The sequence below is a fragment of the Ambystoma mexicanum genome, chromosome 8, assembly GCF_040938575.1.
Source record: "Ambystoma mexicanum isolate Mex_15411 chromosome 8, UKY_AmexF1_1, whole genome shotgun sequence".
NCBI classification, from domain to species: Eukaryota; Metazoa; Chordata; class Amphibia; order Caudata; family Ambystomatidae; genus Ambystoma; species Ambystoma mexicanum.
Genome location: NC_090929.1, coordinates 1446625009 through 1446647354, shown reverse-complemented (window position 1 = coordinate 1446647354; position 22346 = coordinate 1446625009).

The window sequence follows — 22346 nt, the reverse complement described above, 5'->3', positions numbered from 1 at the left end:
TCTTGCTTCCGAACATTGACAATATCAAAGTATTTTTGGGCTACGCTGAATAGTGAACTGTCTAACGGTGTGATCTTCGGCAACAGGTCTCCGGTGTCACTTAACCCTGGCTCCGGCCCTTTGACTTTTGAACTCCTGTTTCTGAGTGTTTCTCGATGCTGCAGCCTAACCTAAATATTGACTGTGGTTTTTGCCTCCAACTCCCTCTGGGTATCTCAGGTGCTAAGTGTGTTTTTGCCCCGGTAGCATTTCATGTCACGTATACACTTTTATTTAGTAGACCGAACTGTCAAAAAGTGATCGCAACCGTATCCGCGGTATCGTGTTTTGTTCATAACACCGGTTCATTCAAACACAGGGTACTTACCTTGAGACATACTGTACAAAGTAAATTGGTTTAGTTGTAGTATATTTAACGTTTGGTTTTGTTTAAAAGGTAATAGAAGTGTTGTGTTTATAACTGATGGTTTAAAAATAAATGTACTTATATTTTTTACCTGAAACCTTGAGTCAGTGTTTGCTCGAGTCACATTAAATGTGGTCCCTTTGTGTAATCTCTGCTACTGCTCATATAATCTTGAGATAAGCCTGGCTGCTCTGCTACTGCTGCCACTATAACTTAGTAGTACAGGCTTGTACCAAAGGTAAAACCTGTATTACCACGTGTGGTCTTAATTGTGTGTAGTGGTCCCTAGGGGCACTGCACAGGATTCTGCCTAACAGAAGGACATCCCCGTCCCCCTTCTTGAATGTGGGAACAAGTGTTGCCTAGGTCCATGAATGGGGGACAACATTTGCTGACAACAGGGCATTAAGGAGCTTTAACAAGTAAGATGTGCAAATATATGCTTCTTCAGAACCAGTCAATAGGGACCATATCTGGCTCGGGGGCTTTCCCCATCTTCTCGGATCTGAGGGCCTCCTCTATGTCATGCAGAGATAAAATTAGCATTCCGCCCACTGCATCCCACTACAGGGTCGTCAGCTAACCGAAGAGAAAAATTGACTTCCTTATGAAGAGTTTCAAAATGGGAAAGCCACACAACTTCGGGAATACCATCCAAAATCAAGTTCTTGTCCCCGCCTTAGCGGACCCTTACCCCGACCCAGGACCAAGACCTAAAACCCCTAGAGTCACCCTTCACAGAGGCCTGGAGATGACCGTCACATAGCTGGCCAGAATGGTGTTCGTTTATTTACTTCAATAGTTTACAATACAACGCTCCTGCCGCAGGCAAGGCATGGCTCCCATCACCTCTCACTCCCTTAGCCAGATCCATCAGATCCCTCTTTGCGGCACAGCATTCTGCGTCGTACCACAGGTTCTTTTACATGGCTTTTGTGTTGACAACTAAATGGGGTTTACCTTAGGGTAATCCCACTATATTAACCAAGGCTTTGTGCGTTGCCAACATATGACCAATTTCCTGGGTTTCTGCATAGAAGAAAGACTCAAGCAATGGGAGAATTTCTGCATAAATAGCTGGGGTTTTAGCCTGGATAGTGACTGGTGTAAGGAAGGCATGGTATCAAAAGTAAGACAGACGCAAGTGACCACAGTTCAAGGGTGTTTATTAAACTTTAAAGAAAGGTTTGGAAAACAACTATCTAATCCTAAATGTAAAGATGTGAGAAAGCTAAACCATCAAATAATAATAACCCAGTCCTAGTGGTGTCTTGTCAAAATAAAAGGGCCTATACTAAAAAAACTATTGCCAATCTTTACCTCTAATTACAAATAGTGTGGGAAACAGTGTTATGTAAAAGAAAGAAGTGTTCAAGAAACAGTAAGTCAGGATGTGCAGGCCTTTGGCCTCCCTTCCCCACGTTTTCAGCATGGGACAAGGTGGCACACTCAAGCTTAGCACATTCTCTGGCTTCCCTAGTACGGTTCAATGGTGGCGCGAACAGGTGCAATGGTGGCACTAACATGTGTAATGGTGGCATTAAGTGTGCAATGGTGGTGCTAACAGGTGCAATGGTGGCGCTGACAGGTTCAATGGTGGCATTAACAGGTGCAATGGTGGCGCTAACAGGTTCAATGGTGGCGCTAACAGGTGCAATGGTGGCATGAACAGGTGCAATGGTGGTGCTAACAGGTTCAACGGTGCCGCTAATAGGTTCAATGGTGGCACTAACAGGTGCAATAGTGGCATTAACAGTTGCAGTGGTGGCGTTAACAGGTGCAATGGTGGCATTAACAGGTGCAAGGGTACGAGGGTGTAGTTCAAACATTAGCATCAGGGCCTTCCGTGCCCAAGTCTCTTTGCCTTTCAAAGTCTCTTCTTTCAGAGGGCCTGATGTGACAGACAAACAATAAGTTATTTTCCTCTCAGGATTTCACAAGCACTCAATTTCTTAGGTGATTCATTTTTCACCTCGGATCCCCCTCAGCCGGGCTCAGATCCCCTTTAACACAATGCTCGTAGGATTTTCATGTATTCAATTCATGTATCCAATTTCTTGGCTGATTCACAGTTCACCCCGGATCCCCCTCCACTGGGCTCAGATCCACTTTGACACAATATTCAATCAGTCTCCCTCCGCCGGGCTTGGACCAATTTTTATTTACTTTAACACAAACATGCTTTCCAAAGCTCTCAGCTGATCTCCCTCATTCGGGCTTGGACCAACTTTATCAACTATGTTATCAGCTTTCTTTACTCTATTAACATCGAATACTTTCAATTGTGCACAGGTCTCTGCTTGACCCGTTGCAGGACCACTTAAATTCACAATCTTTTGTCACTCTTTCACTTTTGCCACTTCTGTGTTAGATACCTTAGAGAGACCTTCGAATGAGCACGCACTCAGTGCCAGACCACTCTGTCTAAGGTATCATATCTTAGTTTCAAAGTTCAATCACTCATCTGTTGTCCAATTTTACTTGCAATGGTTATCACATGCGTTTCATACACGGTTCGCTTTAGTGTCCACCATACAATGTTACTGCTTGTAACCAACCTTGGCTTCAACACAGACCAGTCTGGTATCGGCCTCCCCAACTCACCGGCTGTTTTGATTTCACTGGTGCTGCTCTGTTGTAGGAGCCAAGCACAGTACCACGGCAGCAGGTGATTCTCCCCGCCTTGAGTATCGATGCATGAGAGCCCCGTGTACCTTCGACACACAATGCAGGATTCTTCAGCCTGGTTTCCTGGTCTTACGCTTTATATTCTTGAGATTTTGTGAAAGTACGGTTTCTCGTCGAAAAGGTCAAGGGCACTTCCCTTCTTGCGGTCCCCTTCTGTTTTGCCATCTTTCGCCTCCTGTTAAACTGCCATCTTGGAACTGCTGCTTCCTTTTGTGCTTTGCTAGCTCAAAGTGTGCTCTCATGCTCTGCCCTTTATCCATTTGGGGAAGTGTAACGGAAGTCAGGCGTGTGTGATGGTCAGTAATTGCCTGGCTTTGCCTGACTATCGTATTGGGACATGTCAGGTACACGGCTTGGGTGTTAGTCCTTTTTCTTTCATAGCGGACTGTCTGTGAGAAAGTGTTTGTGTTATGCAGGGGGGGTTGAGTTCCTAAGTATTTTTCCAGGCAGGCAGCTTTATAAGCCTTTGGTACTATTCCTGTTTTAAGTTATCAGTTTATCAGTTTTTGGTAAAAGGGAACTGGCAGTTTTTGTAAACATCCGATGGGCAGAGGTCATTGGTTGATCTGGCTTTATTACTCTTTCGCTAGTTTGAGAAAGCTTTCTATGGTAATTGGTCTGAAATGACTGAGTTCTGTTGGTGTTGTCCAGTATTCTGTATCAATGACACTGGTAATTGTGCTTGAGGTAGCTGCATCGACGGCCAGCTGGGTGATGTTGATTAGTGAAAAGACTACAAGAATATGGCATTCACAACCCCCACTGCAGTGGATAAAACCCTTCCTCAAGGAAAGACCTGAAACCACCTACCTACCTCCTTTCACCTCAAGAATGAGAATCATCAAATGCAATACCGAACAAGGATCAAGTCTCTCAACACTTGCGCCATCCCCCTGCCTCACTGTGTTTGCTGCCTTCCAACATGGCTGCTCATTTTTGTCACCATTACAACTGCAGTCTTGTGGCTTGGCCCTGCTCCCCCTCCCTTGATAAGCCAAAGAGGGCAACCGGAAGGCGGGTGCCGGCCATCCACCTAAGGCCCACAACAAAGGCCCTGCCTACCCCTGTCCACAACGGTACGCCGCGCAGTCACCCACCCGTTTGTCTAAGTATGCTCCCACCACCCCCCCTTGATCGCCTGTGAGTGAGTATGCTCCCACCACCACCCCTTGGTCGCCTGTGAGTGAGTATGCTCCCACCACCCCCCCTTGCTTGCTTGTGAGTATGCTCCCACCACTCCCCCTTGGTCACCTGTGAGTGAGTATGCTCCCACCACCCCCCCTTGGTCGCCTGTGAGTGAGTATGCTCCTACCACCCCCCCGTGGTCGCTTGTGAGTGAGTATGCTCCGACCCCCCCTTGGTTGCCTGTGAATGAGTACGCACCCACCACCCTCTTTGGTCACATGTGAGTGAGTACTCTACCACCACCACCCCTTGGTCGCCTGTGAGTGAGTACGCACCCACCGCCCCCTTGGTCGCCTGTGAGTGAGTACGCTCTCACCAGACCCCCCTTGATCACCTGTGAGTAAGTACGCTCGGACCACCACCACCCCTTGGTCGCCTGTGAGTGAGTACCACATATCTTGACTCTCTGCATTAAATGCTGCCGTCCCTCATCTAAAAGGGGTCAGGCAAACTGTATGTTCTTTGCTAGCACTTCTGTAATTAAGATCTCTCACAAGCACTTATGTAACCAAGTAAGCCTTCTTAACAGTGCCATGATGCCTGAGGGCAGCTGTGCGCGTTACAAATGCAAATAAATAAATAAAATAAATAAATGAAGCTAATTAAAACATGTTCTAATATATTGCAACTATGCAGATGACACTCCATTTATAAGATGACAATGGACACCGGCTCAAACCACTCCCACAATAGCTGTCGCAACACGATAATCATCTGGATAACCGACAACAACCTGAAACTTAATTCAAACAAAACAGAAATCATGATTGTCCCACACAACAACAATGAAACACAAGCACCACAATTTGCTGGCCCATAGATATAAGGAATGGACCAAACCCCCTACAGTGATAACAAATATTAGATTTCTCATGGGCAGTGGACTCCCACTGTATCCACAAATCAATTTTATGCATTATTCCATATCTAAGCTTTCCACTCAGGAACCTTACCATAATTGCACTGATATTGTGAAGAATAGACTTCGCAAGCAGCCTATACCTAGGTATGCCATACTACCTCACCAATAAACCTAGGTATGCCAGAATATCTCACCAACAAATGACAATGCATCCAAATCACAGCAGCAAGACTTGTGCTGAAGCAATCAAGAGGGAACACATCACCCCAGCTCTGAGAATCCTCCACTGGTTACCGGTGAAGAAAAGAATCCCCTTTTATATGATATATGATAGGTTATATATAACGCGCTTAATACCCAGAGGTTTCTAAGCGCGGATGCGGGGATCGAACCAATGGTGCTCCGTGTCGTCTTGCTTCCAAGGTGAGCACGTTACCCCTGAGCTATCCTCCTGAGACACTCTGCATCGCCTACACAGAGCCCTGCATGGTGAGGGAGCGGAATTCCTTCTATCAAAAATCACTCTCTAGCAACCAGGATGTATCCATACATTTAGCAATAATGTATTTTCTGAATCCAGGATCTCTGAGAAAAACAAATACAAAGTTTCAGCTTTCTCCATCTTCATAGTAAACCTGTGGAACTCCATCCCCAAAGAAATACAGGCAATAGTAGATCAGGTAAGGGTGAAAAAATTATTAAAAACCTGACTCTTTAATAAACTGGGATAGAGAACTACTCACAGCCTAGCAGGAAACAAACAGGCTACAACATGGTGCCACAAAATCGTCACCATCACATGATCTAGCATCAACCCAACATATGCCACACTAGAACTAATATAATGTCCAAATGCTCAATAAGGAACAACCTGACAAAAGCCCAAATTGCAATCAAGTCTAGCATTGCATACAGCAACAACCTGTCTTACACCGCCATAACTGGATGACCTGGGAATTACTCATGGAACTAATAAAAAACAGCTACTAGAAACAGAATTGACAGCCACTCAAAAGCATTGGTTTGTATTATGTAGGGGTGCAGACGTAAGACACTGGTGGCATGTTTATTGCTATAATCCTTTTTAACGAAATGAGGGTTGGGGAAAACCTAACTATCCCTAATAATAAGAGGGGTCTCACTGCCTCAAGGAATAATCTAAGGAGTCTGTCAGGATGGCCGAAGAAAAAAAGTCCACTGTTGTGTCAAACCTATTTCCAGCCCTTACACTAGGAACTTAAACTAAGGTGCAGGGTGATCTTGTTTGGCTAAAAAGAATGTCTTCCTTCCTCTGGACACGAGTTTAAATGTTGTTTTCCAGCTCATAAAACAAAGTTCAAATGGTGCAAAAACAAACTTACAAAGGATTTGCAACCTTGTGCCCAAAAAGGTTGCCGGGTGCTCACGGGGCCATGGGAATGTCTCCCTTCTCTTGGCTTTCTAACATTTTCCCAAACACCAGGGGGAATGACACCCTTCTCCTGATTTCTATTCAGCTTCTTCAAAGTGCCAAGAGAATTTCTCCCATCTCTTGGCTTGGTATACTGTTCACAACCACCAGGAGGGGATGATTAATTTCCCCTGGCTTCTCTTCAGCTTCTTCAATGTACCAAGAAAATGTCTCCCTGCTCTTGGCTTGGTATAATGTTCACAAACACCAGGGGGGATGATACCTTTCCCTTAGCTTGCTTCTTCAAAGTGCGAAGACAATGCCTCCCTTCTCTTGGCTTGGTATAGTGTTCACAAAACCCAGGGGGAATGCTTCCCTTCCCCTGGTTCCAGATTCTCTCACAGCCAACCCGGTTCACTAACCTGCCAGCTACTGTGACTATTAAGATGCCCAAGGATTTAATCCTCATATGAGTGCGATTTCCAGACTCACCTTTCTGTTTTATATTCTGTTTTCTGCAATGCTTGGTATACTCCCCTGCCAAGTATCATAGGTTGATGTTGGATATGTTAAAGTTCTCTAACCTCTGTCAGGGTCCCAGACCCTGTCTTCTGGATTTTGCTTGCCCTTCTGGGTTCTCCCCCCGTGCCTCCCCAACAACCAGTGTACCTTTTTCCAGTCTGCAATGGTCTCAGGTCTTCCAGGGCACCTGTGGTCTGCTGTGGGGCTTCCCTGACCTTCATGGTCGGTCTGCGGCAGCTCCACAGTCAAAATCTTCTTCTGACTAACGCAACATTTCCCTCTCATGTCCTCCAATCTGATGCAACACCAGGCGTTTCTCGTCCCAGGTTTGTGGAGCAGTCGTTCGTCTCGGGACCTGCATGGCTTGTGCTTGCCCTCACCTCTGCGTCTCAGTCAGCGTTTTTCCTTTCTTGGGTCTCTGCTTGCTCTTGTGGCTCCTCCAGGGAGGGCTCAACACCATTCCCAGCCCTTATTCTGTTTTTCTACTCCATTGTACTTCAGATTGTCCATAATGACTAGACCGTGCTGTTTGGGCTTGCATGGTATTCCGTATAACTCCACGTCTCTTCTTCATCTCAGTTTTCCAGTTACAGTATTCACATGGGTAGTCAGTGTTCTCCCTCGTCTCAGTGTAAGGTAAGGAATTGGTATTGCCTACCTTATAATAATACATAGGGGAGGGAGGGAACGGGTTGCCCAGAATAGGGCAAGGGAGTGTATAATGGGGTATTTAAATACTGCATTCTCCCTGTAACATCATCCCTAGTCCCATAAGGGCTTTCACCACCCCAGTGATCTTCCCTCTGTGCACCAGCCCCTATGGGAACTATTGGACTGTGGTCGCACTGCCCTGGCCCCATTGGAGGGGTCCCCCCTATGGGAGAAGGAAGGAGATCCAAGGAATCTTCATAATACCCTAAGCACACCATAATAAAGGACAACACCCAACCAAGCGAGAAACAGAATTACAGATCAAAGCTGTAAAGTATCCCCATGAGATGACCTGACACCCACCGAACGAAGGTCCTAGCTGAATGAACATAAGGAACAAAGACTGAATAAGAAACAAACCTGCAAAAAAAACGCTAGCTCCATGTAAGTATGCATGTATTGAAATGTATAAAGCGCGTACCAAGGCTGGGAGGCATCTGGGCGCTAAGAAGAGGGAAACAATAAAAAAACAGAACAGGAAAGAAAAATTACGCATTAAGCAACAGGGTCTTTAATTGTTTCCTGAAGGCAAAAAGGTCAGGTAAAACTGTTAGTGCCAAAGGAAGAGCGTTCCAAAGCCTGGGAGCCTAAGCGGAATACAAACAGCCTCCCGATCTTGACTTGAAGAATCGTGGTACCGCAAGAAGATTGTGACTAGAATGTAGCCTATAGAGGGGATATATACTTTGAGTTTATGGCACAGAAAAATAGGACCGGTCGAGTAAAAGGTCCTGTGAACAATACACATAATGTTAAACTCAAACCGTCTCTTGACCGGAAGCAGGTGGAGTTTGCCCAATAATGAAGTAGTATGCTCAAGTCTAGGGGGCACCTAATGCTAGGTGAGCTGCAGCAGTGTGAAGAAGTTGAAGTCTTTGAATCAGATAATCTAGTCCTAGGTAAATCCTGTTACAGTAATCAAGGGAACCAATTATGGAGGAGGTGACCATGGTGGCATGGCAGGTAGGAGGAAGAAAAGGAAGAACTTTCCTGAGCAGTTTCAGCCTAAGGGAACCTGAACTCCAGACTGAGGCAATCTGGGCCTCTCAGGGGACAAAACCTCTACAAAGAAATTCCATCTTTCTCCAATTCTTCCATTCTCTTTGACCACTTGTTATCTTAACTACCATCTTGAGATCATATTCATAGCACACCCCTTCTTGGGATTCATCCGTAGTAGGTTGTGACATCATCAAACAGTTAACATGTATGTACAAACATAATTCATTACTAATGACAAATGGCTTCAGCCCTTTAACCTTAAACATATGGTTTGCATAGATACTTCAAGCAATATGAAGGAGGATGAATAAACAGGTTCTCTTTGAACTGACAATAGCTATCTTGTCTGCCCCAGGTCACTGGCTCAATTGAACCATTCTAAGCTAAATGACTACCATTTCCACATGCACAGCACATCTGGGAATACAATTGAAACTTCTAGGTATCGATCACTTCAGCCTCGGATGCTTCTTCACCCCATATTTATTACTGGTCAGAACAAATGGCCTGGTCCCTCTGCGAACTTCAAGGCACTTAAGGTGATTACATCTGCCTCCTGCAGAACTACAAGCCATAAACATTGTGTCCTGTTCGATGGCTGGTGGTCTACTTGGTTAATCATTGTTCCCCCTTTAACCTTCAATCCTGCAGAACTAGATTTTCCTAGCCACATGAAATTCACTGCACAAACTGCTGGCTGCTAACTCTAAATGAATTTGCAAAAGCTCACTACATATAGATTTATAAATTCCCTTGGTATGTTCCTCAATGTACATGCATGTTTAATAAATATTATCTGTCCTTTACAGTGGATTCTTCAGGGCAGGCTCCCCTTTCTCGCATGTGCATTTAAGAAACTCCTTGTTGCCTACTTCTGGGCACTCCATAGAACATTATGTCTGAATTGCATTAATATTTCATTTGGCGGTTTTAGCATTTTATCTTTCTACGGGGGTGCAAGTCTAATATGTATTAATTTAAACAAAAAGTAACGCTACAGTAACATCCCATTCACAATTAACTACACTGGATACATATGAAATTGCAACATCACCCCTAGTTTGCCGCACCCCGAGTCACAAATATGGCACACGTGACATGAATCCCTCTCTACCATTGGGACCGTCAGTGAGCACCCCAACATTCCCCCCTTTAATTAATACTATAACTAACAAATCATATTTCTGTTCTTTGAAATCATCTTCTTGGGAAACAACCCTACAATCATACTTCATCTCCACTGAACAAACCCAACTCGCCCCCCACCATTTCTGCAATCTATCTGTTGCTCCACAGAATCCTCATAACCTGGTGGAGGACGCAAAACAGCATCAGTCTGAGTGCCTATGTGAGATGAAACGGTAGTGATTTTAGCTTTGGACAGGGTCACAGTCATCATGGCAGCTGCTTTCTGTACCTGGACAGAACAACATCGTAAGAGCATAAGAAGAGAAGATAATGAGAAAAAAGACAAAAATAGGTAGAACATTCTTCACAACGCAGCTCATCAATGACGGCACCCAGGAGAGAAGTGAATCTAACCACAACACATTTGTAATTCCTGTCTCATTTTCCATGATCACTCTGAGCTTATGCAAGGCAGTGATGGTTTTTGTCAAGGTCCCATTCTCTGAGTCATTGCGAGGCACAAAAGTGCAGCATGTACTCCCAATTCTTTGACACACCCCTCCCTCCATAGCTGTCAGGAGGTTGAGGATTTAATTATTCTGTAACGTCATGAGCCTCAGGGCCTGTAGCCCTGCATTGATGGCACTGAACGCTGACTCCGATTAATTGATACACAGTAAAGGTTAATATCTGGTCACCTAGAGCCACTTGGCATTCATCACGGTTTGGACATCAGGTGCCAGGAGAGAGGAGAAAAATACCACTGTGTGACTAAACAGTCAGTACATCTCGGGAATATCCATTAAGGCTTTTGATGATGCAACTGAAATCTAGTTTGAATGCTAAGCCGATTGCAATAGTTCCTGCTTCCTGTCATCAAATAAAGGTATTGATTTGTCCATACAGGATGATGATGGGGATGCAAGTGGCACAGGGGACGAAGGAGGCACAGATGTGACTTTGGGCATTGGGCACGCCAGGACCAAATGTTCCTCAGGGATTCTGAGACTTGGAACATGGAGTGTAGAGAAACTGCACACACCTCAACAGGCTAGAGGCAATGGCCTGTAGGCATATGAGCCACATGTCGAAAAATGTCCAGATGGGCAGCTGTACCTCCAGCCAGATCAGCGATGTGAAGCGTGCGGCTGCAGTTCCCATTTGTGCCAACAGGCACCATGCCATCGCCCTTAAAAAACAGAGAAAAATTGGTAAGCATCTGTATCTTAACAGGTCTTTGTGCCATGTCAGATGCTGCAAATCACTTTGCCACACATTTCCAGATTCTTGGTTTATACGTGCCACCCCTTCTTCTGAGAATCCCCTCATTCCTCTAGGTCTGCAACGCTTCACCCCTTGCTCCCAGCTGTTCTGTTTGTAGAAAAAATAGCCCCTTCTTAACTCAATTGGGCTCTTTGTATACATGGACATTCTCTGCTATTTGCGATCAGTAGCTGAACATTTTTCATCAATAGGCAAAACAAATGCTGTAACTAATTGCCCTTTAAACTGCCCTCAGACCCTGCACAATGCTAGGTGCACTAGGATTATTGCCTCTGCTATCTCTACTTCGTTTAAGATAAACACCAAAGGGACATCAGAAGCGTGGGGGATGAGAGAGAAAATGTAGCAATATCCTACTGATCTCTCTCTCCCAACCTTCCACATATGGCTGTACCATACATTGTCTACTGAGAAACCATGTGCATTTGTTGTGGGATCTATTCCATCATACCCATTATCCAATAAATCAACATCAATACCTTTTCTTATTCTTGGCAAAACATCCTCAGATTCTTTCAAACTAGATACATTTAAACTTTCTACATTTACACTTTTCATCTTCGTACATGACAGCGAAAGAAACACAAAGAACATATAAGCACCCAATCTAACATACATCATGATTTCAAAACATTCTTTTCTTTTATGAACAAAAAGATTAAAGTCTCAGATTTCTATTCGCACCCTCTTCTCCACTGGAATGAACTGTGGATCCTTAGGGCATACTTAACTTTGAGCTTGCTCCTGCACCGGTGGAGGGGTACCGGTATCCCTTTGTGTATCAATGATGTGGATCCAATTATTGTTGCCCTCCACCTTTCCAGCAGTAGGAGTCACTTAAATAACCCAATGCGGCCCATGGAAATGCTGCTCATTCCAATTGTGCATAAAGGTCCGGACATACCCAGGAGTAACTGTTGCTTGCATTGATCATCATTTTCCTTGGCACTTCCTCCTGTAGTCTGTTGGTGAGAAGACACAGCCTGTGAAGATATCATCTTGACACTTTTGGTTAAAGCCCTAATGTACTCCATGAACCCCTCTCCTAGGACCTCTGTGGTCTTGTGTGCATCTGATGCACTGCATGCAGGTGAGAGAGGTGTGTGTGTAGCCTATGCCCCATCACGATCCCGTGGGGACTCAAGTGATGTTCTTTTCCTGGCTGATTTCTCTAATAAAACAGTGATATGGGCAGACAATAGTACCGCAACTTAAATCATTGCATATCTTTACCAAATGGGCCTTAAGGACCCCATTTAACCTTTCTACTATTCCGTTGGCCTGTGGGTGGTACACCAAACACAACCTGTGCTTGATTCCCAAAGCGAAGTGATTTCTGCGACCAAGGCATTAAAAACGTGGGTTCAGTTGTTGAATTTTAGAACCTCACAAATTCCCCATCATGGAAATACCTCTCCCACCAGAAATGTTGCTGCTGACTTAGCACCAGGATGTACACAGAGGCCAACCTCAAGCCACAGAGAGAATGGACAAACAATTACAATGAGGTACCGATAATAGTTGCACTTCGTGATCGTGTCCACAAAGTCTATATGGAGCTCCCTGAATGGCCCAGAGGGCCTAGGCATGACCTCCTGCCCTTACTGACCTCGTGAATTTTCTGGGATTGAATTCTTTGCAAACTGCACAGTTTCCTACCAATCTACTGACCTGTTCCTGGAGTTTTGGTATAAACCATTCTTCCTGGAGCTCTGCTGCAATTTGTCAGGAGAAGTGTGTGACGGGTAACCTAGTTGCTCTAGAGAAACAAGGAGCAGTTCTACAGGCATTACTACCTTTCCAGACAACGCTTGTCTCCACAGCAAATCTATTGGCAAGAGAACACATCCTCTCTTTTTCCAGAGCTATTGTTCTTCTCTAGGGGCTTTTCCTTGCATCTCATATGAGTCGAAGCAAAGGGACTCCAGTCTATGGGGCTGCCAACTGTAACTGCTGGGATGTGGTTTCCATTTGCTGGGAATCTGTAAATGCTAAGTACGCTGCTTCCTTCACCGCCTTGTCTACGGCATAATTCCAGAGGGCTATTGGATTAGTATGGTTAGTATGTGCATCACATTTAACTATGCCTCCCTCTTTTGACCAGGTTAATGCTTCAACGAGTCGGGATAGCACTGCAGCATGCAGGACAGGGGTCCCGTCAGATCTCCTAAACCCTCTTCTCTGCCACCTTGATAACCCAGAATGCACAGTGGAGGTGACATACGCAGAGTCCGAATAAATAGTGACGGCTTTCCCCTTACTCATTTCTAGTCTGTCTATAAGTGTCACTAGTTCCACCGCTTGCATGGAGTAATGCAAGGGCAACCGTCTCTTCAGCCTGACCTGGTATTTTACCATCCACAAGGCCCACCACGGCTGCACCCGTATACATTTCACCAGTGTCCTGATCAATTATGGAGGACCCATCCACAAAAAGTACCCCACCTCCCTCCAAGCATCCTCCTTAACACACATCCTCTATTCTTCTTCCCCCTCAAAAGTTGCACAATCATGAACAAGATCATCAGGTTGCACTGGGTACACCAGGCAGAGATTGGCCCAGGGGGGACAGCTGGCTTGAGTGCCCAATGGGAACTTAAGGAACTTTACAGACATAAATATGTGGGGATATATAGACCCAGGAGGGTCAGTCTTCAGTGAGAGGCATTTGGTTGACGTCAGAGGAGGTACAGGAGGACCAAGAGACTAGAGAGTGTTCAGCAGGTGGAAGAGTTGTTGGGGGAGAGTACTAGCAAGTTTGCAGGCCTGAAGGGAAACATAGTAAGAAGCAATAATATTCAATGGAGCACACAACAGAAGACTGAAGGGTCAAGATACAAAACAGGATTGTCACAATGGTCCAAGCGGGTGCCCCAATCCATCAGGCACTGCGGCCAATCCAGGATGAATTGCTGAGGAAAGCCTGCCATTTAAGTGTCTTATCCAGTCTGCACAATGCACAAATTGGCTGCTAAGATGTCACCAAATGTAAGAAGATGATGTGATGACATTGATATCCAGGGGTGGACAGGAACATGGGACCCATCCCTAACATGTCCTCTTGGCAGCACAATGGGGAAAATGGGAGGAGAAATGAGTACTAGTCAGATGCCAATTATAAAAAAAAAGAAATAGTGCTATGCTCAATGGGACACAAAGGGAGCAAGCACAAGATGGAAAATGCATACAACCATGATACTGCACAGAAGATTAGTACCCTTCTGCAGCAGCCATAACACTCCCAACACAATACCACTTTAAATATTGTTCAGTCATGCTATTTGTCCACTATCCCCAGTACATAGTGATATTACTCCTTTCATGGTCCCAATCTGCCACTCTGTTCCTCACTCCACACTTCTTCTCTGTGGCCTACTGACAGCAATGTGGCAGTGATGAAGGGAAACCCCTCCGCACCAAGTTCACTCACAAGCCCCAAACCTGCAATGATCTACAGGAGTGGGTCTCAGGAATGAGGAACAAATCCCACTTCACAAACATCCATGGGTGCACCATCCCCAGCATCAAACTCTATCACTGTCACATTCTGCTGGCAATGCCGACATCTTCATTCAGACACTGTACTCCTTCTCTTCCCCTTGACATGCTGCATATGCTGCACGCCTATGTGCAAGATGGCTGTATCCAGTGTGATGTGGGATGCTGTTAGGTGAAAAGTAAGGACTGACAGATGTAGACAAACTGCTGAGGAAGGTTGCACCTCTAGTGCTGGTGCAATCTGCACACTTGTCCTGCTGTTTTTGGAGGGCACACTGTATATCTGATGACGGATACATCCTTCGAATAAATTGGGGACCCAGTGCGGCCTCTTGTCTAAAAGCCAGAGGGAGTAGTTGATATGGGGCCTAGCAGAGGTCCATCAACTACTCAGCACTGATAAGGCTGCACCTGAGCTTGGGTCTGTTATTCCAAGTGCTCCCTTTGCAAACCAACACTTGGAGGTCACTGTGCAGGAGCAATCAGCTTTCAAGGCACTTTAAGTACCATATTGCTACATCTGTGCCAAAGCCCCTCTAGGTCTTCCATCTGGGGAGGAGTGTGCTTCCAAGAGGCAATAAAAAAGAAAAGCAACCATTGTTCGTGTTTACTGATTACGGTAGGTAACAAGAAAACAAGAATCAACATCTTAGACAGAGCCATAATCTATCATTGTTTTCTGGGGTTGCAGTTGGTCCCAGATGCATTCTTTGTACTTGACTATATTTCTGGTGAAATCAGGAGTAGGGTTAGCGTGAACCATGTCTAGTTAACAGTACTATGTTTACATTGTAGTGTATGTTATGTTTACAGGCAAGTAAACAGTTGTCCATTTTAAGTCAACACCAATTTATGGCAATTCCTATTTTATTTAATAGTGTACTGCATTATGCTAGACGGCATACTCTGCCTCACCACCTTCAGCAGAGCACTGGCTTAATCGTTTGACATCACTTCCTATCTTTCTGTTTTGCTTCTTTACTTTCTGAAGTCAACATTGAAATGTGTGAAAGCGTCAGGAGCTTAGAGAGGAGCCATTCCTTGAAGAGGAGGTGCTCAAGCTCCTTCTTAAACTGTATAAACGTGGGGGCAGGTCTGATGTTGACAGAGAGGAGTTTCCAGAGAAATGCCAAATCGCGAAGGCTTGCTGATTCTTAAATTGTAGCTCAGCAATGAAATATCATAGTACTTCAATTCTGTGCCCGTTGTATCAACCGGTTCATATGTTTGAGGGCTGTAAATGGCTTACATGATCCTTGATTTCACTTTTATTCAAGTACGTTTTTTTCCCCCGAATGGTGACTGGTGACCCTGTATCAAACATGTACTCTGTGAATGTATACCATTTCTTTTGGGAGTTCACAAATCAGATCATATTGTTGCTGGCAGTGCTATTTCCTCTTGTTCCACCAGGGCCAATCTGGAATTTGTGTCTCGGGAAGATAGTTCAGGGACAACGCGCTCACCTTGGAAGCAAGACGATGTGGAGCAACACAGGTTTGATCCACGGGTCCGTGTTTATAAACCTCTGGGTATTAAGCACATTATAAATAAACAATTACAATTACTTTCCTACAAAATGTGTCTTTAGCTGGCAGAGCTAGAAATGTGCTAAATGACTTTAGCTACCCTTCTAAAATATTCTTGTCTTCTGTATGTTTCCCCTCTGTCGCTGAGCCTTTTTGCTTTCACCCCATCCAGGTTCATGAGGCCTGCTTTCGCAGTGGGATTCTCATTCCTTATTTCTAATGACCATTTCATAGACCACCCACTTGCTTTTGCCTGGTAAATGGCTTGCTCCAAACTGGGGTTGCATACCAAAACTACTGCACAGTCTTATCTGTCCCCAAATGTACCATCAATTGGTCCCTTAAGGCCTCATTGAGAAACTGCCATAGTCACGTGATAAAGGAAGCGTCCTGGGAGCGGCAACATATTGTTCTATGGTCTTTCCCTCCTTCTGCTACTAGAGGTAGAAATGGTGCATTTCCAACACCACAATGGTTTTGTTAGTGTACTGATTTTCTAGGCACAGTGAATTGGGTCTCTTCAGGTTCATCCAGGTCATCCTCACAGTCAACTACGTTTGGTCGTAGTGTGTGAAAAGGGTTTGAGCAGCAGGCCCTAGGCTGTTACATAAGTATTGATTTATGCCTCTGCAGATGTAGGTTTGTGGTGACTATGGCATTCAAGTGCATGAGGAACTCTCTTCTGCTCTTTCAATGGCATAGAAGGCTCACTGGGTGTATGCAAAAACTTGCGAGAGGGTTTCATGCAGTGTGTACTTGAATGGTTGTGGCAAAACAATGGCTGGAGGGTGGGAACAAAGCTTGAAGGCTCACAGGTTCTTGGAATGTTTGTGTGCACTGAAGGCTGAGGGGTCCAGTTCAGTGCCCAGACTGTTGTTATGATGTGATAATGTTGTTCTGAGTAACATATATGCTGAAGGCATTGTATCTTGCAGTAGAAGTCCTGGTCAGAGCAAGTTCTGTGGTGTAGTACAAATGCAGGCCATCAGAGGGCACACTGCTGCTGTGAGAGGACACTGCATGCCAGTAACGACGGAAGACACACAAAAATGGAGGAGGCACCCCGATAACCCGTGCAGGGTCCTTCTCCTCCCTCCCTCCCCCCAGGGTAAGAGGGAGTGCCGGCCATCGCGCAGCAAAATAGCAAAAAGCCTGCGAAGGGCCAACAAAGGAAAGGGGCGCGGATGCCCTCTTCATAACAGGCGGGCTCCTTACTGCAAGAAGCATCTCACCTCTGCAGAAGGACGCCCGCCCCAATCGCGTGGAGGGATTTTGTTTGCTGCTTTCACTTTCGTCTTGAAGTGCTGCCCATCAGGGGAAGGTCTCAATCGGAGATCACGGAGCCCGGAGCAGCCGTCACAGCCAGGAAGGAGGGTTGCTACAGCAACTGAAGGTTCCAAGGCTGAGTGAGCAAGGGCTGGAGCACAGGACCACAGCAGCCAACGTCGGACCAGGATCATGAAGGGAGGAGCAGCCGCCTCAACAAGGAGGAGGGTCGCTGCAGCAGCCGAAGGATACGAAGGCTGAGTAATCAAGGGCAGGAGCCTGGGAACACAGCAGATGGCGTCGGAGCAAGTTCACAGAGGCGGGACGAGAGCTCTGGATCGCCGTCGGGTGATCAGCGGAAGTGCCGTGACGGCCAGAGGCGTCAGAGGACCAGAGGCAGAACAGGGTTGAGCGGAGCATCGCAGAGGAGAGAACAACACTGCGAGGATCCGGAGAGAGCGGGAGAAGGCACAGGCTTCAGGTAAGGCAACCGCTCAATAAATAGCCTGGGCAGCCGGGCCGCATTGAAAAAGAAAGCGAGGGGTCTGGGCTCGCCTTAAAGTTTCGGAACGTTGGAGGCAATTAGAGAAAGGACATTTTAGAAGGAAGTACAACAACTAGGCATGGAGAGGGAGAACAAGGGAAGCATTGTGGGGCACAACCTTGAGTGAGCTAAAGATGGCCAGTTTTCACTTTTCACCCCGCGGCAAACGAAACCTGCAAACTCGCACGGAGCAGGGGGCTGTGGAAAGCACGTGGTTTCGCTCTCTTAGTACTGATCAGACACAAGCAAGTGCCTTGCAAAGACGGAGAGAGCTTTGTAGCACTATTGACTGAAAACCCCACACAGCCCAAACCGCCAAACTTGGGACACAAAGGCCAGGGTTAAGAGCTGTGTAGAGATTGAAATAATGGATCTGGAAGCATTTATGGCAATGGCCAGGATGGCAGCCGCAAAACATGTGCCCAACTGGATGGAGGCAATGATCCCGCTGCCAGTGGAGGAACAGGCTGGAACCAGCCAAAGGGCGGATACCCGCTAATGTTCCCCGACAACGAAGATGGTTTGAGAGAAATACAAGGACTAGAGGGAGAAGAAGAGGTGGAGGGCTACAGCGAGGAAGAAGAGGAGCCTGCCACAAAAAGGAAGAGAACCATGACACAGAGGGCAAATCAAGAAAAGAACAAGTCAGGACCGGCAAAAAACCCAGAGCAACCGGGACGAGAGGGAAAGGAAGGGCACAGGAAGTTGTAGCCGTACTGGCACCTACACCTGTGGAGGCTCCAGCAACCATAGTTCACCCAGCGCTCCTGTAACCAGACCGGTGGTAGTAGCTGAGGAGGGGCCCACATCCTTGGAGGCTGTGAAAGGTATGGTCGTGCAATGTATGCAAGCATGGGGAAATGGGGGTAATGGTCAGGTGTTGAGTGGAAATGTCAATGTTTTTAATCACTTGGCAAGTAATGCAGCAGTGGTGCAACAGAAGGGAGCACATTTGGGGTAAGCAGGTAGCTACTTTACCCAGCTCAGGATTCCCTGGAGGGGTGGTCCAGTTGCCTCAGGTGGGGTTGGCTTCAGTAGAGGGGTACCACTCCATGGCCTTAGCTAACTCAAACTCTTTAAGGGGATTTAATTCACTGCCTCAGGTGGGGGCAGCGCTGGCAGGGGCACAGAAGGGGCCGGCCGGGTGGGGGCAAGGAGCATCAGGCCCCAGTGCCAACATCAGTAATGGAGAGAATCAGAGGTCACAGCCGGCAGCAGCAGCCAATGACATGCAAGGGGGTATGTGGGGCAATGTAACCCAATATGGGAGACCAATGCCAGGCTTCGCTCCGGTCTGAGTATCAGTGAGTTCCTTGGTGTGGCACATCCCGGGGACTACCAAGGAAAAGTTGTGGAGAAAAGGATTTATTGAAATCCTAGACTTGGTAGGAATGGAACCCTTGGGGGAAGGTTTAAAGGAGTTGTCATGGAAAAAGAAGGAAAAGAGGGATAGGGAAAAACCCAAGGTGGAGCCAACCATCCACAACTGGCTGAAAGCATTCAAAATGTACATGTCAATTATGCTAGTAAAATACCCTCGGGATGCATTATCAATGATTGTGTATGAACAGTATTTCCACAACCTGTACTTCAAACATGGCGGGGATGGTTGGTTGCAGTATGACAGAGGTTTCCATTTAAAAATGCAAGTCTGGCCCGCCATGTCTTGGGATGAGATGGAAATTGGGGGTTTCATTGATAAAATGGTGCCTGCAAGTGATGGGGGGGACAAGGTCCAAGGGGGAAAAACCCCAAGTCTGGTGGGGCAGAGGGGGGTATTCCCAAAGAGATAGGGCGTCCTTTCGTGGGCACTCCTCCTGGAACATCCGCACCAGCTACCAGGGGAAGCAAGCAGAATGCTGGAGGTTTAATGCGGAGGGGGGCTGTCCCTTTGGCAAAACATGTTGCTTCAGGCATGCTAGGGGCAAGGGCGCAAGTGACGGCAGCTCTTCTGCCGTTGAAGGTAAGGGGAGGAGTAGCCCCAAAACAAAAGAGAAAGAAAAGAGGAAATGAGGAAAAAGCACTCTTGTTAAGATGCACCTACCGGTATCCGGTCATATTTTCGAAAACATATTTTCAAATGACCATTATGTCGAAAACATTTTGTCGAAAATGTTTTTTTCAAATTGTTTTTATTTTATATTTTTTTGGGTTTCGTTAGTAAAATAAAGTGTAAATAAAAAAAACAGGGGCTTGGGGGGAACCACCCATTTTAAAAATACATTTTTTTTAAAAAAATTAAAAAAAACATTTCGGCAAATTTATCCACACCGGTTAACCTCCAGGCAATGACTCCCTTTTCAAACATTTATCACAACAGTACGGATGCGAAGCTGCTATGGGAAGGTTTCAGGTGGGGTTTCTAAATTCCTTGCACAGGGGTTAAGAGGGGTAGGGAGGCATCAATTTACGGTCAGTATTGGGGATGCCAGAGATGGTGGCTCATAAAGTGGACAAAGAAATCAAGCTGGGTAGAGTGGCTGACCCCTTCACTTGCCCACCAATGGAGAATTTTGTGGTATCACCTTCGGGGGTGGTCCCTAAAAAGGAAGAGAGGCAATATCGCTTGATCTACCACCTCTCTTTTCCTGAAGGTGACTCAGTGAATGACAGCATAGATGAAGAATTGTGTTGGGTGCATTATTCCTCTTTTGATGATGTGGTGGACATGGTAAGGGCCGCTGGGAGGGGGGCCCTAATAGAGAAGGCTGACATTGAGTCTGCATTCTGGTTACTGCCTATTCACAAGGAGAGCCATCATCTGTTGGGTTTCAAGGTGCAAGATCAGTATTTCTATGATAAATGTTTGCCAATGGGTTGCGCCATATCATGTGCCTATTTTGAGGCTTTCAGAACCTTCTTGGAGTTTACAGTGAAGCAAGAGGTTCAAAGGGGAGGAATGTTGCATTACCTTGACGATTTTTTGTTCATCGGCAAAGAAGGGACCAGGGAGTTTGGGCACTCATGAGTACTTTTCAGGGGTTGATGAAGGGGATGGGGGTCCCACTAGCGTAAGGTAAAACGGTGGGTCCGGTCGCCTGCTTGACATTTCTTGGGATAGAAATTTACTCCGTCGTGGGGGAGTGCAGACTTCCGCTGGACATGGTGAGGAGATTGAAAGAAAATATCAAGTGTTTGAAGAGGAAAAGTAAGGCGACCCTGAAGGAACTCTAGTTACTGGCGGGTAGTCTCAATTTCGGTGGGAAAGTGATCCCGGCGGGTAAAGTGTTTGCAAGATGTATCGAGCTCAAAACAGTGGGGTTGCAACATGCCGGTCAACATGTCAGGCTGGGAGCCGACGTGAGGGAGGACCTCGGGATGTTGGAACATTTTTTGGAGGAGTTCAATGGGGTACTACTATGGAGGGAGGATTGGACCAGCAGCGACAGGCTCAAGCTATTAATGGACTCATCAGGTTCCCTGGGTTTTGGGGCAATCCTGGACAACAATTGGTATGGTAAGGCGTGGCCAACGGAGTGGCATCAACAGGTGATCACTAGGGACATCACATTGCTCAAGCTGTTCCCCATTGTGGTAGCCTTTAAAATGTGGGGTGAGCAGTTGAAGGACAGAAAGGTGGTACTCTGGTCAGACAACCTGGCAGTGGTCCAGATCCATACATCAAGGGTCGTCTAGCAATACAAGGAGGTTGAGACTGCTTAGAGAACTCAACAAGAGCATGCTCGCATTAAACATCGAGGTTAGGGCACGACACATTCCTGGGGTCAAAAACATAGCCGCTGACTCTCTCTCTCATTTACAGTGGGGAAAGTTCTGAGGGAATTGTCCAAGAGCAAGCCAGGTGATGACCCCATTCAAAGCCCAATGGTGGGGCATGATTGGGGCGATCTGAGTCCCCTGATTCACACGGAATTAGCTCCAGGCATGGCAAGAAGATACAAGGCGTGCTGAGAATGGTTCTTGCAAATTAACAAGGTGGGTCCTGGGAGTCCCTCTGCCAGACATTAGTCCTGGTTGCGAGAGACTTACCCAGAGTCTTTAGCTCACTATCTTTCACAGAGAAGAAATATCCTAAACATATCAGTATTTGTCCTGCCCTGGGGCAGTCCAGCACCGAAATGCTAGGCAATTCTCCTCTGAACAAGAGTACCAACAGCACCCCCAGACACGTGTTTCTTGGCCTTTCAAGAGGAGGTTTTGTTGGAGGGGCAACGGGATCTGCCGGTAAGGGCCTTTGTGGGCTGGTGCTCGGGGAAGACCAGAGCATGGATGGCATATCATTTGGCTGCAACAGCCCATTATTTTAAGTTGTGGGGTAAAAGTCACCCCACGAAGGAGCATTACATTATAATGGCCATGAAAGGTTGGGA